Genomic DNA, 11,139 nt, shown 5'->3' with positions numbered 1-11,139 from the left:
CCACTCCTTATTCCATAGTCCATCGAATCTTTACTCAAAACTTGAAAACTTCACAACACAAAACTTTACAGAAAACTCGTAAGCTCCTTTAGTATAAGAAAATAAATCACCACTTAGGTACGGTTGTGAACTCATTCTAAATTCATATTGGTGTAATATCTACTGTATTCCAACTTCTATATGGTTCATACCCTCCGATACTACTCATAGATTCATCAAAATAAGCAAACAACACATAGAAAACAGAATCTGTCAAAAACAGAACAGGCTGTAGTAGTCTGTAGGTTCTGAATACTTATGTAACTCCAAAAATCCTGAGAAATTAGGAAGTCCTAGGCAATTTGTTTATTAATCTACTGCAAGTGGAATTGGTATTTTACCGCTCTCCGGTAAAAAATAAAAATTATTCTCGTGAGCGCATACTTTCTGTTTTTTTACAGCAAGATCAAATAACAATCACCCAAGAAGAACCTAAAGTCTTTACTTGGCACAAACACTAATTAAAACATAAAAACACAATCATAACAGAGGATAGATGATTTATTTATTACTAAACAGGAACAAAAAGCAGGGAACAAAAATAAAATTGGTTGCCTCCCAACAAGCGCTAACGTTTAACACCCCTAGCTAGGCATGATGATTTCAATGATACTCACATAAAAGATAAGAATTGAAACATAAAGAGAGCATCAGGAAGAATATGACTAGCACATTTAAGTCTAACCCACTTCCTATGCATAGGGATTTTGTGGGCAAACAACTTATGGGAACAAGAATCAACTTGCATAGGAAGGTAAAACAAGCATAACTTCAAAATTTTAAGCACATAGAGAGGAAACTTAATATTATTGCAATTCCTACAAGCATATATTCCTTCCTCATAATAATTTTCAGTAGCATCATGAATGAATTCAACAATATAACCATCGCATAGAGCATTCTTTTCATGATCTACAAGCATAGAAAATTTACTACTCTCCACATAAGCAAAATTCTTCTCAATCGAAATAGTGGGAGTATCGTAATAAGAGACTCAAATACTATAAATTGTTTCCACATTAAAAGAGTTATCTTCATAAAAATGGTAATCATAATCATGAAAAGTTTTATAAAATATAATCATCACTACTTTTTATAGCATATGTATCGTCACAATAATTATCATAAATAGCAACTTTGTTCTCATCATAATCGATTGAAACCTCTTCCAAGATAGTGGAATCATCACTAAATAAAGTCATGACCTCTCCAAATCCACTTTCATAATTATCATAATAAGATTCAACATGCTCCAAAATAGTGGGATCATTACTTCCTAAAGTTGACACTCTTCCAAACCCACTTTCATCAATATAATCATCATAAGTAGGAGGCATGCTATCATCATAATAAATTTGCATATCAAAACTTGGGAGACTACAAATATCATCTTCATTCAACATAGCTTCCCGAAGCTTGGGACTAACATTAATTGCAGCAAATACATTCTCAAAAACATCATCTTCATCAAACATGGCATCCCCAAGCTTGGACCTTTTCATAATATAAGCATAATCACTCTCATCATTAATATTATGGATAGCACCGATAGTATAGCAATTATCATCACCACAAGGAGTAATAGGAGCAACATCATTTGGGAGAGATACCTTTTTACCGTTGCTTCTCCATCTTTTCTTTTTCTTCTTCACATCATGTGTGGGGTTAATCCTCTTTTCGGAGCTCCTTATTAATGAGATTGGTTGAATAGTGTAGCGACCCGACCTCAAACGGTCAAGTCTCTGTGCTTCAGTGTCATCCCCGGATCGGTAATGCTGACACACACAGTACTCGAGAATTTATAACAGAGTAGCAATCACACACTTATTACATCGAATGTCTCACAAGAGAACTTATTACAATAAATATGGCTTAAGGCCATCTAATATGATAACAGCGGAAGGCTTGGAAGATAAAGTGAGTCCATCAACTCCAACGGCATAGCTGAGCTGCACGACAACGACCTAACGAACCTTACTCCTCGTATGAAAAGTCTGCAACATAATACGTTGCAGCCCGAAAACGGGTCATGACATGGAATATGCTGGCAAAGTAACATAGTAGAGCAGAACAGAATAACACTATCACTACATGCATATTTGGCCGGTGGAAAGCTCTATGGTTACAGTTTTGCGAAAAGCCAATTTTTCCCTACGATAAAGGAATTTATTTTATTTAACTATCATGGTAGTTGAAAAATCATTGAGAACGTTCCTCCAACTCAATCCCAATTAAAGTAATTAACAACCCAACAATATTATTTTAGAGTGTTGAGATACTTAGGATACTCCAAGTACTAGATACTCAAGATGTCCATAACCGGGGACATGGCTAACCAAGATTAGTTTATACACTCTGCAGAGGTTTGCACACTTTTCCCCACAAGACTCGATCTCCTCCGTTGGATTTCTCGCACTACAGGGTGTTTGAGAAATGGATGACCGAGACACAGTCTTTCAGAAGCATTAACCCCTTACTCCGGGCAGACCATACCAACCTACATCCCTCTACCTGCTGATCCACCTCTTCGGGAGCTTCACGCAACTTACTCAACTATGCTAGAGCCCATAATAGCTTGTGGCTGCACACGGAAGTTTCTAGCATGATAAAGAGGTAAGATCAAAGTGTTACTTGCCTTGCTGATGATCCGCAAAACCTAGGGATTCGTAGTAGCATGCTTCGCACTCTGGGTGTTCTATCACAAACAAACAATAGCATACATAAGCAAACAAGCAAAGAAACACAGGTAAATCTCAAACAAGAAGATCTAACCAGAAAGTTCAACCGAAGAACTCCGGTTTGCGAAAAGAATCAAATCAAACGGAGCAATGAAACTCAAACTACGAAAGAAACAATATCTATTTGCTAATTTGGACTAAGGTTAAATTTTACAGTAGCAAAAGCTTGTTCAAGTTGGTTAAACGGAAAGTGGGTTTCGAGACGGAACTCTAGGCGCTTGAATCGCATGATTCCGACAAACGGGCGAAAAGATAAACTAAAACGAAAATCGGATCAGAAATCGCGATTGAAAATAATCGCGGAAAATCCGAGAAAAAGAAAACTGACGAACAGGCTAACGAACGAGCGTTCATTGTGTGTGGCTAACGAGTGAACTCTGTTCGTTAAAACAAACATACGGACGAACGTGCGCAAAGTAACTAAACCGAAAAAACCAGCGAACCGATCTATCAAAAAACTAGGGTTTCTAAAAAAACCGAATCGTTTTTTTAAACGAACGGCGCTATACCTCCGGCGAGGTCCGACGCGGCGGGCGGCTCTGGCGAGCGGCGGGGTAGCGCGGGGTGGCGGCGCGGCAGCGAGCGGTGACGGCGCGGCTTGCGACGGCGGGGTTGGCGGCTTGCGGCGGCGGGGTGGCTCGGGGCTCTAGGGGGGTCGGGGCGGCTTATAAGAGACGGGGGGCGACTTGGAGGAGGGGGCAAGGCGCGGGGGAAACCGAGTCCCGGCCGAACTCCGGTTTGGCGGTGGCGGCGGCGCGGTCTCCCGCTCGGAGACGACGGCGGGGAAGCAGGCCGGCTTGGCTGGGCTTCGGCCCAGTCGGGCATTGCGTGTTTTTTTAAATAATTCCGCCGAAACTAAAAAAATCCTAGAAAATAAAATAAAAATCTAAAAATGCCAAAACAAATTTTCTCCGTCTAAATAAAATATTTAGAACAGGATGAACATTTTCTTGGCCCTAAAATGCAACTTTGAAAAACGTGTAAATTTTCTAATTCAAATAAAATAACAATAAACTCCGAAAGAAATCAAATGTTTGATTTTAATATTTTCCCTCCAATATTTCACTTATTTTGGAGAAGTCATATTATCTCCTCTCATATATTTTAACATGAAATATTTTCAGAGAGAAAAATAATTAAAACCAAAAATCCTCGTTTCGATATTTGGTAAAACCCAAATATGAAAACAGGGAAATCCCCAACTCTCTCTGAGGGTCCTTGAGTTGCTTAGGATTTCGAGGATCGCGAAACGAAATGCAATAAAATATGGTATGCATGAATGATCTATGTATAACATTTCAAATTGAAAATTTGGGATGTTACAAACCTACCCCCCTTAAGATGTATCTTGCCCTCGAGATTCGGGTTGACTAGAGAATAGGTGTGGGTGGTCTTTGCGAAGATCATCCTCTCGTTCCCAGGTGGCTTCATCCTCGGTATGGTGGCTCCACTGAACTTTGCAAAACTTAATAACCTTGTTGGGGGTGACTCGGCTGGCAAATTCGAGTATCCTGACTGACTTCTCCTCATAGGTCAAATCACTGTCCAACTGAATCGCCTCCAAGGGTACTGTATCTCTTAACGGTATATCGGCCATCTCAGCATGACACTTCTTCAGCTGTGAAACATGAAATACATCATGAACTCCTGACAGTCCTTCAGGTAACTCCAACTTGTAGGCAACTTCTCCCATACGTTCCAAAATTCGATACTGTCCTACAAATCTCGAGGCTAACTTTACCTTAACTCCAAAATGTTTCACTCCTCATAGGGGTGACACTCGCAGATATGCTCTGTCTCCAACTTCATAGGTTATTTCCTTGCGTTTCGAATCTGCATAACTCTTTTGCCTGAACTGAGCTATCTTTAGTCTATCTCTGATCAACTTAACTTTCTCTTCAGACTCTTTGATCAGATCTGGTCCAAACAACTGTCGGTCTCCGACTTCATCCCACATCAACGGTGTTCTGCACCTTCGTCCATACAGGGCTTCGAACGGTGCCATTTTCAAACTGGTTTGGTAGCTATTGTTGTATGAGAACTCCGCATAGGGCAAATTGCCGTCCCAACTAGATCCATAATCTAGCGCACAGGCTCTCAATATATCCTCCAGAATCTGGTTGACTCTCTCGGTCTGTCCATCCGTCTGCGGGTGGAATGCTGTACTGAACTCCAACCTTGTCCCCAAAGTTTGGTGCAGTTGATGCCAAAACTTTGAAGTAAACTATGTCCCTCTATCTGATATGATGGTCCTTGGAACTCCATGCAGACATACGATCCTGGTCATATATATTTTGTCCAACTTTGCACTTGTATAGGTGGTTTTCACTGGGATAAAGTGAGCTACTTTGGTCAAGCGATCCACTACTACCCTTATAGAATCATATCTTGATTTGGTCCTGGGTAATCCGGTGATAAAATCCATGCCAAGTTTATCCCACTTCCATTCGGGTATCGGCATAGGCTGTAACAATCCTACTGGCTTTTGGTGCTCAGCCTTCACTCTCTGACATACATCACATACGGCTACATACTCGGCAATATCCTTCTTCATACCAGTCCACCAGAAACGCTCCTTCAAATCCAAATACATCTTGGTGTTTCCGGGGTGTATCGAGTATGGTGAGTCATGAGCCTCCTGAAGTATTAACCTCCTGATCTCTGCGTTATTGGGCACATAAACGCGGTCCTCGAACCATAAGGTGTCGTGCTCATCGTCATGAAAACCTTTGGCCTTTCCTTCGCTCATTCTTTCTTTTATCTCGGCAATCTCTTTGTCATCCTTCTGAGCTTCTCGAATCTTTCCTAACAATGTAGACTGTACCTCCATTGTTGCCACAAAACCTCTAGGAACAGTCTCCAATCGAAGTTCCCTGAGATCATCTGCTAACTCCTTCGGCAATCCCGTGCTCACTAGGGTATTGGCATAACTCTTCCGACTCAAGGCGTCTGCTACGACATTAGCCTTGCCTGGATGATAGTGAAGCTTCACGTCATAATCCTTTATAAGCTCCAACCATCTCCTCTGCCTAAGATTCAGCTCCTTCTGTGTGAAAATGTACTTCAAACTCTTATGATCCATGTACACATCACAACGATTTCCAATAAGGTAATGTCTCCAGGTCTTCAACGCATGCACTACGGCAGCCAACTCCAAATCATGCGTGGCATAATTCAACTCGTGCGGTTTCAGTTGTCGCGAGGCATACGAAACAACTCTTCTGTCCTACATAAGCACACTTCCAAGTCCTAGGTGAGAGGCATCGCAATACACTTGAAACTCCTTACGTATATACGGCAGAATCAACACTGGGGCTGTAGTCAAACATTTCTTTAACTCCTGAAAACTCGCTCCACATTCTTCCGTCCATTTAAATTTGGTATCTTTCTTCAATAACTCCGTCATTGGCTTCGCAATTTTGGAAAAATTCTCAATGAATCTTCGATAGTATCCTGCGAGTCCAAGAAAACTGTGGATCTCGCTAACTGAAGTGGGTGCCAACCATTCAGTGACTGACTGAACCTTGGTAGGATCTACTGCTACACCTTCTCCTGATATAACATGTCTAAGGAATCCAACTTCCTTCAGCCAAAACTCGCATTTGCTGAACTTGGCATACAACTGATGTTCCCTGAGTTTCTCGAGAACTAAACGCAAATGCTCTTCGTGCTCCTCCTTGTTCTTCGAGTATACCATTATATCATCAATGAACACCACAATGAACTTATCCAAATATTCCATGAACACTTTGTTCATCATGCTCATGAAGTAGGCAGGGGCGTTAGTCAGTCCAAACGACATGACCGTATATTCATATAACCCGTACCGTGTCGTGAATGCTGTCTTTGGTATGTCCTTATCTCGTATCTTCAGCTGGTGATATCCAGATCGCAGATCGATCTTTGAAAACACCTTAGCTCCTTGCAGCTAGTCGAACAAGTCATTAATCATCGACAGTGGGTATTTGTTCTTGATCGTCACCTCATATAACGCACGATAATCAACAACCATGCTTAGGGACTTATCCTTCTACTCGACCAAAAGCACCGGGGCTCCCCACGGTGATGAGCTCCGTCGAATGTAACCTTTCTCCAATAACTCATTGATTTGTTTCTTAATCTCCTCCAGATCATTTGAGGGCATCTAGTATGGTCTCTTAGATATAGGCCCGGTGCCTGGCAATAACTATCAAAAACTCGATGTCTCGATCCGGTGGCATGCCTGGTAACTCCTCTGGAAAAACATCCGGGTAATCCTTGACTACAATCACTTCCTCCTGAACAACTCCTGTGAGGGTATTTAATTGGCTACTCCTTGGCGCATGCCTAGATACATACTTGATCCTTTTTCCCTCCGGGGTGGTGAGACAAATTGACTTACTAACACAGTTAGTGCTTCCTCCATACTTTGACATCCAGTCCATTCCTAATATCGCATCCAATCCTTGTGACTCTAAGATTATTAGGTCGGACGGAAAAACATGGCTACCAATGGTTAAGGGTATCTGGTCGCACCATCGACTAGCCATATACTCTGCTCCAGGTGAACTCACTAATAGATGGGTCCTAAGGGTTTGGGTTGGTAGTTTAAACTTATCCACGAATTCCCTTGATATGTATGAATGAGATGCACTAGTATCAAAGAGAACAAGGGCGGTAAAAGACTTAACCAAAAACTTACCAATAATCGCGTCTAGCTGCTCTTCAACCTCCTCCACGTTAATGTGGTTCACTTGTCCTTTGTTGAATGGATTGGGCTTCTTTCCAGCGCTCCCATTGCCGTTTCCATTCTTCGCTTCAGGGCACTCTGTGGCATAGTGTCCAGTCTTCCCGCACTTGAAACAAGTAACGTGGCTTAGGTCTCTCTTCGCGGGTGTGGCTGGATTGGAGCGGTTCTGATTGTTGCTTGCTCCATTCCCATTCCCATTCCTTGGGACAGTATGATTATGGTTACTTCCTCCATTATGGGTGTGGCCTCCATGGTTATGAACAAGTCCTCCCGAGTTCGGGGTTAGGCGAGGCTTCTGCTGAGCTCCTGTGTTATACCTTCCTTGTCCATACTTCCTCTTACGGCTCTCAATCTGCTGCTGCTTCCCTTCAATCATGAGAGCTTTATCTACCAACTCCTGGTAGTTGTTGAATGTTGCCACCATCAACTGCATGCTCATCTCATCATTCAGCCCTTCCATAAACTTCTCCTGCTTTGCGGCATCTGTGGCCACATCATCAGGGGCATAACGGGATAACTTGCTAAACTCATCCACCTACTGAGCCACGGTACGGTTCCCCTAGCGTAAGTTGCGAAACTCACTCTTCTTCATACTCATAGCTCCAGTTGAGACATGGGCTGTACGGAAAGCTTGCTGAAACTGATCACATGTCACCGTGGCTATAGGGTAGGTGACAGTGTAATTCTCCCACCATGAGGCTGCTGGTCCATCCAACTGATGTGTGTCAAAACGCACCTTCTCAGCATCGGTACATCCTGCAGTGGTTAACTCCCTTCCAATCCTGCAGAGCCAATCATCTGCCACTATCGGCTCGGTGCTACTGGAAAACACCGGCGGCTGCAACCTCAGGAAGCGGGGCTAAGTTGTCAACTAGTGGTGCTGGCGGTGGATTGTTGTTGTTGTTATTGTTGTTGCCTTGGTTCTGAACTAACAACTGCATCAGGGTATTCTGTTACTAGATCAACTGAGTGAGCTCCGGTGGAAAGGTAAATCCGGGGTCACGTCTCGGAGGCATCTGATGGGTTTAGAGGGGAGAGATTAGAATAGAATGAGGTCTAATGAGAAAGCACTACCCATTTGCACATGAGACAAACACAAACATTTCACTCAATCAATCAAACAAGGGCATACAATTGATCTAACTATTGTTACAAAAGTGATCGGACTATACTATATACATGGTGGAATACTACTACTGATGTGGTGGTCTACTAAAAATATTCTTCGGTTGAAGACTCCATGATGTCTGCTCCAGCTTCGTCTTCATAGTCATCATCGCTATTGCCGGGGTCCGAGTCGGTGTCGTTGATGATGATGTAGTCCTCCAGGCGAATCTCCTTGGGTTCTTCGTCTTCTCCTCCTGGTGCGGGGTCTCCCAGGAATAGTCCTAGCTTCATTGTTAGGTCGGCATTCTTATCCACTAGTACGACGATTTCCTCCTCATAATCTTCACGTGTAGCCTTGAGTTCTTCCTCCAGTTCCGTGATCCTAGTCATTGCCTTCTTCAGGTCTATCATTCCTACGCACATCTGGTTCTCCTGGCGACGAATGTGTTGGTTTAACTCCTGTATGAAAGCTACAATTGATCTATCCTTCCTGGTGATGATCATCTCCCATTGCTCATCTCGGCGCCCACAAATATGATAGATAGTATCCTTAAGCTCCTTATGATAAACTTCTCCAATGCGTCCCATGGTGATGTGAGCTACCATACTCTTTCCTAGACTCCAGGTTGGTGCATCGAAGGAAAACTCTGTGGGCTTACTGACTGGCGTGAATTTCCTTCCTGGAACTTGAACTTGAATCATCCATCGCTCCTCTTCTGGTAGAGTGGCGTTGTAAGTCCCGGCGAAGCTTGGTATTCCAATGTTCAGGTACCTAGTGACTTCCTTCAAGTGTCGTCCAAAAGGTGCTTCTTCATCCGGTTGTGCAAACTTGTTCCTTGCGTCCACCATCCTAAAGAGTATAAAATGGAGAGGAGTCAAAAATGAGAAGAGAGTAGTGATCTAGGGCTTTAGCTTAGTGGTCGTGTCCTACACTCAGCGTGTGCTCTCATACCATCTTATAGCGACCCGACCTCAAACGGTCAAGTCTCTGTGCTTCAGTGTCATCCCTGGGTCGGTAATTCTGACACACACAATACTCGAGGATTTATAACAGAGTAGCAATCACACACTTATTACATCGAATGTCTCAAAAGAGAACTTATTACAATAAATATGGCTTAAGGCCATCTAATACGATAACAGCGGAAGGCTTGGAAGATAAAGTGAGTACATCAACTCCAACGGCATAGCTGAGCTGCACGACAACGACCTAACGAACCTTACTCCTCATTTGAAAAGTCTGCAACATAATACGTTGCAGCCCGAAAACGGGTCATCACATGGAATATGCTGGCAAAGTAACACAGTAGAGCAGAACAGAATAACACTATCACTACATGCATATTTGGCTGGTGGAAAGCTCTATGGTTACAGTTTTGCGAAAAGCCAATTTTTCTCTACGACAAAGGAATAGATTTTTTTAACTATCATGGTAGTTGAAACATCATTTAGAAGGTTCCTCCAACTCAATCCCAATTAAAGTAATTAACAACCCAACAATATTATTTTATAGTGATGAGATACTTAGGATACTCCAAGTACTAGATACTCAAGATGTCCATAACCGGGGACACGGCTAACCATGATTAGTTTATACACTCTACAGAGGTTTGCGCACTTTTCCCCACAAGACTCGATCTCCTCTGTTGGATTTCTCGCACTACAGGGTGTTTGAGAAACGGATGACCGAGACACAGTCGTTCAGAAGCATTAACCCCTTACTCCGGGCAGACCATGCCAACCTACATCCCTCTACCTGCTGATCCACCTCTTCGGGAGCTTCACGCAACTTACTCAACTATGCTAGAGCCCATAATAGCTTGTGGCTACACACGGAAGTTTCTAGCATGAAAATATCTCAGTTCCATTTGAGCCTGGGTGGCTGGCCATAGGATTATCACACGGGTACTCCGGGATATCCTAGGACAACACTGGATTCTCTAGGTTCCCAACAAATAATCCACCCAGATGTGTATTCAAGTTGCCACCTTAAGTTGAACCATTAATTAACAATCTCACATTTGTCATGGATTTCACTCACCCAAACCACGTCTACGAGCATAGGATAGCAATATAAGCAATTCGTAGAAGTAACTCCCAAGGGTTTGAATATAACAGGGCAATAGGTTCTACCTCGTCAACTACTTCCCAACCCACATGTTAATCACATCCTAATCATGCAATGTTTGAGGATTGGAACTAATGCATAAAAACTGGGTGATAAAGAGGTAAGATCAAAGTGTTACTTGCCTTGCTGATGATCCGCAAAACCTAGGGATTCGTAGTAGCACGCTTCACACTTCGGGTATTCTATCACAAACAAACAATAGCATACATAAGAAAACAAGCAAAGAAACACGGGTAAATCTCAAACAAGAAGATCTTGAAAGTGCTAGTAATCGACTAGAGGGGGGTGAATAGGCGATTTTTATGGAAGTCTTCAAAACATGGAAGTTTCGAAGACAAATGATAGAAATAAACCTATTACCATGCAGCGGAAGGTAGACTACCCTAAGCAAGCCATAG

This window comes from Triticum urartu, chromosome 5 (assembly GCF_003073215.2).
Source record: "Triticum urartu cultivar G1812 chromosome 5, Tu2.1, whole genome shotgun sequence".
Classification (NCBI taxonomy): domain Eukaryota; kingdom Viridiplantae; phylum Streptophyta; class Magnoliopsida; order Poales; family Poaceae; genus Triticum; species Triticum urartu.
The sequence above is the reverse complement of the archived record's forward strand: the minus strand, read 5'-3'. Positions refer to the sequence as shown.